Here is an 11,319-nt window from a genome sequence, read left to right on the forward strand (position 1 = left end):
AGACCCAGATTGAAAAGGCTTTAAATGACAGACAGAAAAGTTTTTATTTTACCCTACTATGAAGAGGAAGCCAATAAAACTCCTTCAGCACGGTCAGATCTGAATTTTAGGAATGTCAGTTCAATGATTGTGTGAAGATTGGATTAGAAAGGAGGGGAAATTAGAGAGTCAGAGAAAAATTAGAAGGACATTTCTGTAGGCCAGCTGAGAGGTGAGGGGGACTTTAAGTGGGAGGGTAGCCTTATGACAAGGAAGGTTTCGAGTGTTTGCATATGAGGAGTGACAGAAAGCGAGGAACTGAGGGTAACTATTGGTTAGAAGAATAAAGTCACATATATAATATGAATATGTGAATATATATGTATATGTGTATATACATATGTACAGATATAGATATAGATAGATATATACTTTGAATTATGTAGGATTTCTTATGCCAGTCTCATCTGGTGCTTAGCACATTACAAGCTTTTAATAAATGCTTGTTTTCTAACTTTCTGATCAAGACGTGAAAGGAGGAAACATAATGTAAATATTAAAAGCAAGAGATATAGACTATACCCCCAAATTGCCTAACAAGAAAAAATGAGAATATGTGTTCACGAAAAAATGATTTCTAAAAAATTCCATGGAGGCCATTCAGACATTCCTGAGGGGACCAGACTTGGTGCATTCCTCTGACAGGTAAACTGAATATTAAGCACAACCTCAGCAAGGTAACATATCTAAAACAATGATTGAATATGAAGATTCTAAGATTCTGTGTTTGCAGGAAATCAAGAATCTTATGTCTGCACCAGACATGCAGATGAGGCCCTCATCTCTCACTAAAAGGAATCTTAATAAGGATATTCTGAATATGAGTAGCTCAAAGAAGATAATATAGGAACAATCACTCTGTAAAAGATGAGGATGATGTACTAAAATTTCTGGAATGCAGCTAACGCAGACCTCAGAGCAAAAACCATATCCCTGAGAACTTACATGAACAAAATTGAAAAAGAGAATTAATGAACTATATATGCAATTTAAAATTAAAAAAAAATAAGTGCGTTCAATATAAGCACACAATAGGAACCCCTGAAAATTTGAGAAGAAAGAATTGCATTGGAAAATAGACTTTGGAATTGATAAAAATATAAGCTAGTTCTTGGAAAGAACTAACAAAATCGATAAGTCTCAAAAGAAAAGGGCTGAAAATCAAATTAACAAAATGTAAAACAAATACGTGAAATTACAGCAAAACCAGAAGTTAAAAGAATTTTCAGAAAATACTATATTCAGTTAGGTGTAAGCAAAACCAATAACTTGAAAGAAATAGAGGATTATCTAATATGCATATATATGTGTATACATATATAGCCCAAGAGGACATGAAATGGGACTCAAAAAATTTCAGTTTCAGAAAACAGAAATATTAAATAGCTGTAAGGCGAATGGGGGGGGGAACCCTATTCCAGATATGTTTAGAGGAGGCTTCTATCAAATTTTAATACCTGTACTCCAAAATGTTCACAGAAATTGAAAGTGAAAACACTCCATATTATCCCTTTAGTGAAACAAATATGGCCCTAAATAAGAGAAAGATATAATAAAGAAATGAAGCAATCAACCAATGTCATTAACAAATATTTGTTAAAAATTTTAAATAAAATACCAGCAAAAAACTATAGACATATATTCAAAATATTCCTTACTATGAGTTTCAACTAGAAATGATATGATTAATTATATTAAAAGCAAAAGTATGCGAACCCACATAATTATGTTGGTATATGCAGAAAAAGCTTTTGACAAAGTACAATACTCATTTTTGCTCAAAATCATTTAAAATATAGCAGGACTTATTAAAATGACTAAATATATATGCACACACATATAATGCAAAGCTTACATTTTATGTAATGGAGAAAGACCAAAAGCTTTCTCAATAAACATAGAAGCAAAGCAAGAAACACCCCACATGCACCTCCACACAACTTCCTTGCTTTTATTTTATATAATTCTAAGAATTATAGTAATAGTAAGTTAAGAAAATCAAATAAAAACATTAAGACAGCAAGGCACTATTTGTAGGATATATCTTTCAGAACTAGAACAATTCAACAGAAAGGTAAATAAGAAGGAAGTTGTGAGGTTGGATAGAATGTGGACAAAAGTAGGATTGATAGAAATTAATAGAGAGAGGAATGGGATTTTAGTAATTCATTTTTTCACTGATACGCCCTGGACTTTATAAAAACTGATCATACTCTAGGACAAAAAGAACTCACAAACAAATGTGAAAAAATGGAAATCTTAACCACTTTTTCTATGAACCATAACACAATAATGACAAAGAGAAAGAAAGGAAATATGAGTAAAAGAAATGAAACTAAATGGGAACCAAATAATGAATGGTTCATTAGACAAATCAATAGGGACAAATGTACATTAAAGATAATTAAAATAAAAATAGAAATGACCAATATTTATGGTATTCAACTAAAATAGTTCTCAAAGGCAATTTCTTTTTCATCTCTGGTTGCACAAATTAGCCAAAGAAGAAAAATGTACACAACATACTTTAAAAAATTAGCAAACTAACAAATCAAAAAAATATAAATAAGAAATTTTAAAATCAATAATGAGATAAATAGAATTGAATGTCAAAAAATTAAATGAAAAAGCTATTTTTAAAAACTTCAAAAGATAATGAAATTGATAAAGCATTGATCAATTTATCTTTTAAAGACAATGAAGACAGTCAAAATTTAAAACAAAATTAGACAGGGGGAAAAGCACAACAAATGAAGAAAAACAAGCAAACAACAAAATAACAACAAATATCTTAGACAGTTATGTAGCACAAAACTGAAAATTTAAGTGAAATTAATGAAGAGCTACAAAAACATAAAAATACTACAAATGAGAAAGCATAAAAAGTTACTGTAAGTAACTCAGTCTCAGAAAGAACAATGGAAGAGGTTCTAAATGAAATGCCACTTAATAAAGCACCAGGACCAGACAAGTTCATAAGTGAATTCTAATAGTAATTTAATGAATGAATGTTACCCATGCTATATAAAGTGCTTTCAAAAACAGAGAAGGAAAATGCTCTATACAATTCTGTCTATGAAACAAATGTAGTTCTGATACCCAAAGCAGGTAAAGATAAGTACAAGAAAATCTAAGCTGCTTTCACTAATGAATATTGACATTTTTTAAAAATTAGAGTCAATATATTAAAATAGAGCAATATATTTAAAAAATTGTTCATTGTAGCTAAATTGGATTTATACCAAGAATCCAAGTGCATTTCAACATTAGGAAGACTACTAGCACATGAATAACAAAAACAATGTATGATTATACGAGTAGATGCAAGAAAAGCTTTTGATAAAATGTAATATTCAATGTTTTTTAAAGAAAAACCTAAAAATCACAAGAATATGATTTTTCCTTAACCATGGTAAATAACAATTATTTGAATCCAAGATCCAGAATTATTTGTAAAGTAGCAACTGTAAACACTTCACCACAGAGGAGAAATAAAGATGCCCATTATCACATTATTTAATATTGTTATAGAAATATAGCCATAGCAATACAAGGGAAAAAAAAGAATTATAAGGAATGGACATCTCAGTTGCCTCATCTGTCAAGTGGGGCATTTAGATGACTACATGGATCCCTTCTCTATCTCAATCTATGATGCATGATCCTAAATACTGACAAAGAAGAGGCTAAGTTATTCTAGCAGGAAAGCTACTTGTCCAGTAGAAAGCATCCCAGATAAGTTTGAGAGTTCATCAGTTTGAGAGATTTCAATGCCTAGTTGAGGGAGCATATCCATAATCCCCAGCCAGAAACAGACAGATAGACAATCATTTAAGGGAGGAAGCAATTTCGGTGATTGTGATCTCTGGCAGCAGAAGTGAGCCAACTATGAATCTGAAGAAGGACTAACTACCTTGGAAATCAAGAGGGAGGCAACATGAGGACTCCGTCTGGAGAAAAACATTATCAAAGCCCTGCAGTTCTGAAAATATTAGATGCTTTGGCCACATGTGTTCCCTACATGTGGATCATACTATGTTTGTGCCCAGTTTTCTAATGGGCGCTGTATTTGTGGAGGAGTGTGCTCTGAGTATGTTGGTGAAATGTTTTGTAGCTGCCATTTTACTGAGACTTCTCAGTAAATAACTTTGGTATGACTTACTTATATCAACTGGCTGACTGTTACTGGTAGGCACACTATTGGTGGCTTTTGAATTATAATTTTAGGAGTACAAACTATCAGAGGTATGAGCAATGCAAGAGAAGTCATTGCACTCCCATCTCTCAGGGAGCTAACCTGCATATTTTTTAATGCTGAGTTTGAAGAGTAGTTCCCACAGGAGGCTTTACACCAAGAAAAGGTGATAGAAAGAGAGATATCAATACAGATAACAAAATAAATTTCTGGGAACTAATCTACCAAGACACAATACTCACAGAAAAACAATTACTAATATAGGAAAAATTCCAATATATTCAACATCATTCATTATCCAATATTATCATACATAATAATATTCAGATTAATCTACAAATTTAATACCTTGTCAATTAAAATACCAATGGGTTACTCTATAGAGTTGGAAACATAATAATATTTCATAAAGAAGAATAAAAAGCTCAGTAGAAGTAAACCCCTCCTGAGGGCAGAAACTGTTATTGCTGTTTTTGATGATGTTGTTTTGCTTTTTTTATCCTCAGAACCCTACACAGTGCTTAGTACTTCATAGGTACTTAACATGCTGATTGAACTAAATAAAAAACATCAATGGAAATAATGAAAAAAGTGGAAGGGGAATGATAATAACAGAAGTTAAATATAAAGCAATAATTTTCAATATATCCAACTCCAAACTTTCACTGGTGAGCAAGACAGGCAGAATTATGTTATAGAATCATGAATTATAGAATTCCAGCATTTGATAGTTAATTAGGACCTCAGAAGGACAGCTAGGTGGCACAGTGGATAGACTACTGGGCCTAGAGTTAAGGACTCATCTTCCTGAGTCCAAATCTGGCCTCAGATACTTACTAGCTGTGTGACCCTGGTCAAGTCTCTTTACTTTGTTTGCCTCAATTTCCTCATCTGTAAAATGATGTGGAGAAGGACATGGCAAACCAGTCCAGTATCTTTGCCAAGAAAACCCCAAATGGGGTCATGGAGAGTCAGACATGACTGAAACAGCTGAACAACAACAGTAACAACAACAAGGACTTTAGAAGTCACCTAGTCAAATTTAGACATGAAGGAAATCCCTACAACCTGCTGGTTAAGTGATCATCCAATATCTGTTTAAAGAATTCTGAATAAGAGAACCAGCAGATTATTCCACTTCGGAATAGTCGTAATTGCTAGGTGGTCATTTCTAACAACATTTCAGCGAACAAGGTATGAATTTTTTCTGTCAATCCCCTCTGAGCCTGAAGTCTTGACTATGCAACCTGATCATGTGTTGAGCTTCCCTAGAAGTTCATCACCTTCTGGAGCATAGATTTCCTTTTCCCAAAACTCATTTCCACTCTCTTCTGGTGGGCATAACTTTCTTTTGAAGCTTATCAAGCTTCCATCCTGTCTTCCAGGAAAAAAAAAGAGGAAAATCACTGCCTGATGATACAGATTCCCTCACCTTTGAGTTTTACTGGCTTGGGTTGCTCGGGAGCACCTTGTCCTGATCATTCTTTCTTTCTTTTGAATAAACTTTCATTGCTATTAAAAATGTGATTCTGAGCTCTGAGAAAGTTTGCACTGAAAAATTCAAATTGAATCTATAAACAATGAAAACATTAGATCTCTTCCTCTCTGGGATGTTAACTCTCCTTTGCAATTTATCCACTTTCATTAATTTAAATAGGTCTGGCACAGATTTAATTATCTCTCCTTAGCGTAGTCTTACATGCATAGGAAAACCTCAAAATACTGCTTGAAGGGATAATAGGTTTAATACTGTGTTCAATTTGTTAATGGAAGGGGCGTTCTTGTCCTCTTGTCCTATTCTCTTTTGAGACAGGTAACAGCAAGAAGGAGATTAAGGTAGAAAAAAGAGGGATGAGTCTCTGTTTTCTTCCAGGAAAATCCCTAGCTAGTCTCATCAAATAAATATTTGTTTTTCCTGTACCATGGTTCTTAGCAGTCTCTAGACTGTTTTTGTTTTTGTTTTTCCTGCATTAAAAAGCCTAAAGATTCACCTGGCCATGGTCAAAGACAATATGGTTGCTTAGCCTGCAGATTGACCTCATGCTAAAAATGTTTAGCATTAAGGATACCAGCTAGGGACTCCTTGAGGACATCTCCCCACCCGCACCCCAACCAGGTAATCCTTCGTTGCCTTCATTTCCCACCATCTTGAATGTCAGTCTTTCTTCTCTGCAAGAACTTTGGCATACTTTCCCAAACCATAAGAAACTGAAAGACCTCCAAATGAAAACCACTAGGTAGAATTCTACCTAATTCCTAGGCCTCTGATTTCCATTGGTTTCCGAGAGAAGCACTACACAAAACCACCTGGTACTGAATTAAAAATAAGAGGAAAAAAATCAGTGAAATAGATTAAATAAGCAAGATTTAAAGTCAATTCATAGAGCAGTCTAGTGCTAAATAAATTCAAGAATATAATTAATAAGTATTACACTATTCATAAAACATAAGAAAAGTTGATAGCAGTTCTGTAGAAAATAAGATTAGAGTAATACCACACTACAATAATCAGAGGATAAACAGTTTTGTCTTTCATATCTATGGATAGAGCAACAATTCTTAACCAGCCATGATACAGATATAGAGGACATGATAAAAGACAAAAGCGATTATTTTGATTACCTAAAAATGTGAAGTGTTTGTACAAATACAAACAATGATTTCAGAACAGGGATTACATCTGTGATAATAGAGGGAATTCCTTGATGAGGCAACTTTTTCTACACATGCAGATTGGCACTTCTATGCACCTCACAAACATAGACAGTTGTTAGAGCTCTGAGAAGTTTCATGACTTGCCTGGTATTATATAGCTAGTTTATGTCAGACGCAAGGCTTGAAATTAGACTTTTTATCTTCAAGGACAGTTCTCAGAGGTTCACATGCTTCTTCCTAAATGTTTCCAGACTAAATAGGACAAAAGCAAACACATACATGCATACATATCTATATCTATATCTATATCTATATCTATATCTATATCTATCTATATCTATATCTATATCTATATCTATATCTATATCGATATCGATATCTATATCTATATCTATATCTATATCTATATCGATATAGATATATGTGTGTGTATTACACACACGCATATATGGATACACACACACACACACACACACACACATATATATAGTTATTATATGAAGCATACATACACACACACACATATGTAGCTGGAGGGGGGAAGTATTCATTAAGCATGGCTCATAAAAGCCTAACACACCAAATATATAAATAATTGAAAAAAGTGTGTAAGAATAAGTACCATTCTGCAACAAATTACTAGTCAAAGGACATTAACAGTCATTTCTCAATAGAAGGAAGTCAAACTATCAAAAAGTATTGGGGAAAAATATTTTGGGGCAGCTAAGTAGCACAGGGGCAGCTAGGTGGCACAGTGGATAGAGCACTGGCCCTGTCATCAGGAGAACCTGAGTTCAAATCTGTCCTCAGACACATAACACTTACTAGCTGTGTAACTCTGGGCAAATTACTTAACCCCAATTGCCTTGCACACACAAAACCCCCCCATATACATACATATATATATATATATATATATATATATATATATATATATATATATATATATATATACATATATATATATATATATACATATATATGTATGTGTGTGTATGTGTATGTGTATGTGTGTATGTGTATGTGTATGTGTATGTGTATGTGTATGTGTATGTGTATGTGTATGTGTATGTGTATGTATATATATATTTCAAATAATATCAAGGGAATGATTTTTTTTAAAAAACTCTCATACTGCATTATTGGCATCAAATTCATTTGAAGTCAGCTCAACTCAACAAAGTTATGAAGCTACTTGGTACATTATTTATAGAAAAATAAAGCTACAACAACCCCCACCTTCAAGGAGTTTATATTCTACTTGGCCAGAGATAGTAAAAGATAACACAATCTAATTCTGTTGGAGAAACAGGAACAGTAGTAATTCATCGTCAGTGTAGCTGTGAGTTGATTCACTTGTTTTGAAAAGAAACATATCTAAAAGTTACAAAAATGTTCCTGCCCTATGACTTATAAATCTCATTCTGAGAGTACTACCTGAAAGGTTAGTAACAAGAAGAAAAAACCCATTTATAGAGACATATTTCTGGAAGCATGATGCATGGTAAAATCATGGGGGAGGGGGGGAACACTATGTGTCCAATGACAGGGTAATGGTTAAATTTGCTGTGGGATATGACTGTGATACAGTATTATTGGATTGTGAGGAATGATGAATAAAATATACCAAAAATTAGATAAAGTAATGCAAAGTTAGAAAAAGATTCAGAAGTACAAAATAAACACTGATTATAACTACTGAAAAGATGATAGGAAACAGCAGCAAAGCTCAGGATGGCATGGGAGATATCTTACAATCTTAATTTCTCTTTTTAGTTATTAACACAAGGTTGTAGCTACCACCTTTTTTGATCTGGGTGGGTTTCTTGTTTTGTTTTTGATCATTCTATGATTTGTGTTTAGGAGTTAGATATTTTGTTTCTTGTATACTTGCTTAAGACTTTGCTTAAACTGTCTTTACTCATATATTGGAACATGTGAATCTTCCTTTCTAAGTTAAAATTTGCCAATTAATTTTTTTTAAAGCAACAGTGATTTCCTCACCCCATATTTTGTATGTAGAAGTGGGAGGAATGGCTTGGAATGTGGAACATAAATATGTTATAATTTTTCAATGTACAAATCATTTTGCTGAATTTTTTCTTTTGTTTTTCTTTTAAAAATACATTTTTAAAATATGACAGGGAATCATGGTGGTCATTAGAGGCCTTTAAAAACAAGGTTACAAGATAGTGATGAATAAAGTAATGAAAGGAAATTTGGCAACAACTGTACACTATTTTTTAAAGAAGTTTATCAGTGATGGGAATGAGACATGTAGGCTAATAATGGGGCGGTGGTGGTGGAGAACAGCAATAACAAGGTTGAGATAAATTTGTTTTGTAGGATGAGGAAGACGAATATGTTTATGGGTAAAGGAAAAAGTATTTACCAGTGGAGAGGGGGAGATTAAAGACAAAAGGGAATAACTGATAAAGTCAGCTCTCTGTAAGTGATGATAATAATGATATTTAAGAGTAAAAATATAGGACTTAACTATCCAAAAAAGGAGGTTTCGTTCTTCCAAAAGAAGAATTTCCTAGTTCTCACTGTCCTGAATAAGAGTTACTCCCCAATTACATACTTTAACTGAACTCCATGTAAAGTGGTGCTTCTGATTCTATTTACACATTGTAATTAAATTATCATGTTCTATTATTTAAAAATAAAAATAATTAAAAATGCCAGCCCACCATGTGTTATTCTGGTCAGAAGCCCTCAAACCCAATATTTTTGCCTCAGAAAATTATGAATGTTTTAAATTATGAACAGTGCTGTGAAGTCCTAAGTTCCCCAAGGCCTTTTCATGTGTTCTTTCAGCTTCCTTAGGCATCCCTCCAACCTTCATTGTTTTTTCTTGTGCCCTAGCCTCCAGACGCCTTTCAAATGCTCCGTATGTGCATGGATCTGCTCTGTGTCAGCCCCTACCAGCACCTTTCTTCTCAGAACACTGGAGGTATTCCTGTTCTCCCCATTAACTTTAGCGTGAATTGAGTTAAACATAATCCTGGACTTTATATGTATTCAAACTCTCTATCCATGTTCCTAGATTTGATTTCAACTTTCTTTTACTTATCTGAAGTTTTTAGTACTCTACCCCAAGCCTTCCTCTTTGAGGAATGGGCATCTCAAATCCCCCTAAAGCTTTCACAGTACCCACAGGTTTTCCTATTGAGTCTCTGAGAATCCTGGAGCTTAGCCCTGTGTGACACATTTCCAGTGTTTCCTCATTGTTTCTTGGACCACTTTACATGGGGTCCAGTTAAAGTATGTAATTGGGGAGTAAGTTTTATAAAGGATAGTGAGAACTAGGAAATTCTTTTGGAAGAACTAAACTTCCTTTTTTGGATAGCTAAGCCTTACATGTTTTTACTCTTAAATATCAACATCCTCTCTCGCTTATTTTAAGACTTGGCTTCATTAGTTCTCCCCTTTTCTGTCTCCCCTTCTCCACTGTTACATATTTCTTCTTTCGCCTATAAACATACTTATTTTCCTTACCCTACAAAGCAAACCTTATCTTGATCCTATTACTATCCCTCTCCACTCCCCCCAACTATTAGCCTAGATTTCTCATTCCCATCACTGACAAACTTCTTGACAAAATATAGTGTGCAGTTATTACCACCATTTCCTTCCATTCTTTCATTCTTAGCCATCTTGTAACCTGGGTTTTAACCTGTTTGTGGTTCATTTAAAACCCCAGCTCAGAGCCATTCATGTAGGTGCTATTGTTAGCCTTTTACAGATGAGGAATCTAAGATATAGAGAGGTACTATTAAACAGTCATCACATTGGACCTTTCACTTGCCTGTAATTCAATGGCATAATTGGAAATTCTAGGCACTGAAGCAATCATTTCAGGATGCTTCTTGGAACACTGATACTTGGTGGATCCATTATTTCACTGGCATGAGTAATCTTTCTACTAATGGGTCACATGACCATTTTATAGCCACTCATCTTGTAACATTTTTATTCATTTAAAAATTTCTTCATAAATTATTTCTAGAAATTCTATCAGACTGTATGAAGACCTTCCTTGTCGGTAAACAGAATGGTAAGGGGAATTGGAAGCCATGATCAATGAGGACCAGTTGACTGAACTAGGAATTTATTTGGGAGAAAAGTAAAGGAATATGACAGCAGTCTTTAAGTATATAAAGAAGTCAGGTAGAAGAACGATTTGATATCTTCTTCTTGCCCTCAGAAATCTAAAGTAGGAGCCATGGGTGGAAGAGACAGAAGCAGATTTGGGCTTGATGTATTTTTTTAATCCCTAATCCTAATCCAAAACTACAACCTTTCAAAAATGGAAAATCCTAAAGTAGTATGCTGCCTTAGAAGGTAATAATTTTCCCTTTCTTAGTAGACTGGATGGGCAGAATGCCTGTACCTACAGGTACAGATTAAAATCATTGGCCTTGGAA

The sequence above is a fragment of the Phascolarctos cinereus genome, unplaced genomic scaffold (assembly GCF_003287225.1).
Source record: "Phascolarctos cinereus isolate Bilbo 61053 unplaced genomic scaffold, phaCin_HiC Scaffold_4;HRSCAF=312, whole genome shotgun sequence".
NCBI lineage: Eukaryota > Metazoa > Chordata > Mammalia > Diprotodontia > Phascolarctidae > Phascolarctos > Phascolarctos cinereus.